This window comes from Coregonus clupeaformis, chromosome 29, assembly GCF_020615455.1.
Source record: "Coregonus clupeaformis isolate EN_2021a chromosome 29, ASM2061545v1, whole genome shotgun sequence".
Classification (NCBI taxonomy): Eukaryota; Metazoa; Chordata; class Actinopteri; order Salmoniformes; family Salmonidae; genus Coregonus; species Coregonus clupeaformis.
In genome coordinates, this window is record NC_059220.1 from 35,306,101 (window position 1) to 35,310,887 (window position 4,787).

Below are 4,787 nucleotides of genomic sequence, written 5' to 3' on the forward strand. Positions count from 1 at the left end.
ACAGATGCTTCAGTCCTCAGGGTCTCTCACTAAACACATTTCTCTCAGGGTCTCAGTCACATCTGGAGGTGCGATTCTCTCCTATCCTATCCTCTCTTCTCCTTGCTCTCCTCTTCTCGCCTTAATGAGATCATTATTAGGGGATGTTTAGAAGGGAGGAGAATTACAGGGATTAGAGGAGGCGGGCATGCAGGGATTTACATTTACATTTAAGTCATTTAGCAGACGCTCATATCCAGAGCGACTTACAAATTGATAAAAGCAGTTGTTTGTTTTCTGTCCATGTTATCCTCAAAGAATGAAACTCATCCACTGGGTTAGATCTCAGAGGGCTGTAGTGTTTTGGTCTAAAATATTTTCTTTAGCCTTGTGGAAAACACAGCTCTGATTCACAACAGAAAACAAATAGAGCATGTTGTTAGATGTTTTGGTTACAGTCTCTCTTCAGTACAGTAGTTGCCGTATCACTGGAAATAAATACCATCCTAGTCGTTAGTAGTGAGTAACTGCTGACTGTGAGAAGCTGCAGGTGTGAGTGTTATTAGTAGTAATACGTGATTAATAAGGATGGCATCCTTCATCATAAGAACTGCAGAGTCTGGAGTTTGTAACATGGATGTTGCTCTATTGTAATCCCTTCTGAAGAACACCTGTCTCTATAGGTCTCTCCAGAGTCTCTCTACACTTGATGATGATGATGACCATGATGCTCTAATGGTTCATATCATCTCTCTAATCACCCAGCTACAGTACAAACTAGTGTGTCAGTGTGCTGACTGAGGAAAGGAGAGGGGAGCGAAATACATGAATAGCCAATTAAATAGCCATTAGTACAGCTCTAGTTATTAAAATGGTTGTGTTATATACTGATACTGATCACTGTATCACCGCCTGGTACGGCAACTGCACCGCCCGCAACGGCAGGGTTCTCGAGAGGGTGGTGCGGTCAACCTAACGCATCGTCGGGGGCACACTGCCTGCCCTCCAGGACATCTACAGCACCCGGTGTCACAGGAAGGCCAAGAAGATCATCAAGGACCTCAGCCAACTGAGCCACGGCCTGTTCACCCCGCTACCCTCTAGAAGGCGAAGACAGTTAAGGAGCATCAAAGCTGGGACCGAGAGACTGATAAACAGCTTCAATCTCCTGGCCAGCAGACTGTTAAACAGTCATCACAAGCCGGGCTCCGCCCAGTACCCTGCTCTGAACCTTAGACACTGTCACTAGCCGGCTACCACTCGGTACCCTGCAATGTAAAACATTTCATGTAAATTCTACAGTAACTTACTGGCAGCAATTGGCCAGTAAGTTACAGTAATTTATTTTACAGCACAGCTACTGTCATCCATTTTACGGTAATCCTTTGTACGGCACCAAAAATGTTACTGTAATCTAATTGACAGTATATTACTGGAATTACCCATGCAGCGACATATTACCCAGTGTTCTTTGCAAGTTTTCATTTGAACAGTTACAATTACATTTTGGCTCTTATACATAGCAACTTACTGTTACAGGAGGGGGTCGCAGTTCCGGAGCGATCCACTAGGTGTCCTCCTCCTCCTTATGCACCTTCTCACTCACAGTCTGGACTAATCATGATCCTATTGGTGTCACCTGTGTCTACCTGTTCACCTGTGTATATATGCCCTCACTTCCCCGTGTTCCCTTGCTCAGTTTTCTCTGCTAGTTTCTCTGTGCTCAGCAGTACTAATCAGTGTCTGATCTGAAAAGTATGTACAGGTACTTGAGAAGTGTTCTCCCTGTTTCTTTATTATTTCAGTCGTAGTTACTATTTCGTATTTTGGCTGTCAGCCTGTTTTTGGAGACTTATTTGCTCCACCTTTCTTTTATCGTGTTTAGTCCGTTGTTTTGTATCCTGGCTTTGGGACCACCAGTAAAGATCCTTGTTTCACCATCTCTGCCTACTGCCTACTGTCTATCCTGCACCGCACCTGGGTCACACCTCACACCAACCCTTACACTTACAGTCAGTGCATTCAACCAAGTTAGATTTTTTAAAAACATATCACAGTCATAGCAAGTAAAACTTTTCTGTAACTGTTTCTGATAATGTTGTAGTTAGGATACATTAGTCTTCAAAATAATTGTAATTACAACAAGATATCTTATGATATATCTCTGACTATCGCTGGATAGTGCCAATACAATACTGAGATATTAATAGTAACTTGATTCCAGATTAATGAAACACAGTACAGTACAGTGAAAGTGACTATTAAACTAACACAATTATTTCTACAATATTTTACTGTAATTATAAGGGATTAGAGAAAGCAGGTTGTCTGTATGCATTTGCATATCACAGCATATTAATAAATACTAGGTGTTTTATATCACTTGCACTTCTAGAGGCCTAAACAAAGGCTTCCAAACCGGCCATGATTACAGAGCAAAACAGATCAAATGGACATTAAAAAGTTTAAAACACTCTACCACTGTGATCTGTTCCATATATACTTTTAATTGTTAGGGGACTACTATCACATATCACTTAAATTGGTACAGGACTCTCACTAACGGGTGCAACAAATATAACCACTTCAAATATGTTAATGACCCAGTGATTCCTTCTCCTCCCACAATATTTCGCCACAATGCACCATTATTTACAGTATGCTGCAGTAAATGTATAGCAAAACAGCAATAGAGTACTTTATTGTTGAATTGTATTGAAAATAATATTTGGTGTTTTATATCACTTGCACTTTAGCCCTTAACAAAGGCTTCTAACCAACCATGAAAGGTTTGAGACTTGCTGCCACTATGATCTGAACCCTATATAAATGTTATTGTTAGGGAACCACTACAACGGGTGTGACAAATATAGCCTCTTACAAGACACGCCTCAAAATATGTTAATATACCATGCACCCACTAGTGTTCAAAAGGTTTTTGGCACTCCAAAAATGCGGTATGGTACTGTATTCTGAATGACAGTAAATTCCTGGCAGCAATTGGCCAGTAAGTTATTGTAGAGTTTCAGAACAATTTTTGTAGAACTCTTAAAATACAGTATACTGTATTACTGTATTCTGTGGGGGTACAGCATTCTCACTCATGGGTGCTACAAATATAGCCTCTTACAAGGCATGCCTTAAAATATGTTAACGAGCCAGAGACTCTTTCCCTGACAAAAACATTTCCCCACAATGCACCATAATTAATACTGTAAAACACATTTACGGTATTTTACTGTGCATTCTACAGTGTTTTACTGTTGAAATTACAGAAAGGTCTTACAGTGTGCTTGTGACACTCTGGCTCCACGGACCTTGATATTTGAGCCAGGGTTGTTTAGTTTCATTGTTTGGGTGTATTTCTATGTTGGGGATTTCTGGTTGTGCATTTTCTATGTTTGGTTAATTGTTCTTGATTAGTCGTATGACTCCCAATCGGAGGTAACGAGTGTCAGCTGTCGGCTCGTTATCTCTGATTGGGAGCCATATTTATACTGTGTGAGTTCACTTTGTGTTGTGGGTTATTGTTTCTTTGTTGCTGTTAGTAGTATTCAGTATAGAACTTCACGGATCGTCATTTGTTGTTTTCTTCGTGGTTGCTTTAGGTTAATAAAGTCATCATGTTCACTCGCAACGCTGCGCATTGGTCTCCTCCTTCAGACGAGCGTGACAGAATAACCCACCAAAAAAGGACCAAGCAGCGCGTCCAGGAGCAAGGGGTCTGGACACAGGAGTTATGGAGGCCTCCTAAGGACTTTTGGACATGGGAGGAGATTCGGGCTGGAAAGGGTCCTTGGGCACAACCGGAGGAACATCATCGCCCTCGTGAAGAGCTGGAGGCAGCTGCAGCCGAGAGGAGGTGGTCTGAGGAGGAATATCACCGCCCTCGTGAAGAGCTGGAGGCAGCTGCAGCCGAGAGGAGGTGGTATGAAGAGGAAGCGCGGAGTCGAGGCTGGAAGCCCGTGGTTACTCCCAAAAAATTTTTTGGGGGGGCACATGGCTTTAGGCGCCTGGGCAGCAGGAGGCTGCCACAGGGAGAAAAGGAGAGAAGGCTATCGGATTACGGGAGCCATTGGCGAGTAGAGGGAGGGAAGTTGTGGTGGCACGGCATGAGAGACTGAAGTGTGTTCCCAGTCTGGTCCGGTCCGTTCTTGATCCCCAGTTAAGGCCAGTGGTGGGTGTTCCCGGTACGGTCCGGCCTGTTCCTACTCCACGCACCAGGTCCACGATGTGCGTCGCCAGCCGGCCTGAACTGGCCGTCTGCCCAACGGCGCCTGAACTGCCCGTCTGCCCAACGCCGTCTGAACTGCCCGTCTGCCCAACGCCGTCTGAACTGCCCGTCTGCCCAACGGCGCCTGAACTGCCCGGCTGCCCAACGCCGTCTGAACTGCCCGTCTGCCCAACGCCGTCTGAACTGCCCGTCTGCCCAACGCCGTCTGTACTGTCCGTCTGCCCAACGCCGTCTGAACTGCCCGTCTGTACTGAGCCTGCAAAGCCGCCCGTCTGCCATGAGCCTTCAGAGCCGTCCGCCAGACCGGAGCCGCTAGAGCTCTCCGCCAGACAGGATCAGCCAGAGCCTTCCGCCAGACAGGATCAGCCAGAGCCTTCCGCCAGACAGGATCAGCCAGAGCCTTCCGCCAGACAGGAGCAGCCAGAGCCTTCCGCCAGACAGGAGCAGCCAGAGCCTTCCGCCAGACAGGAGCAGCCAGAGCCTTCCGTCAGACCGGATCAGCCAGATCCGTCAGCCAGCCATGAGCAGCCAGATCCGTCAGCCAGCCATGAGCAGCCAGATCCGTCAGCCAGCC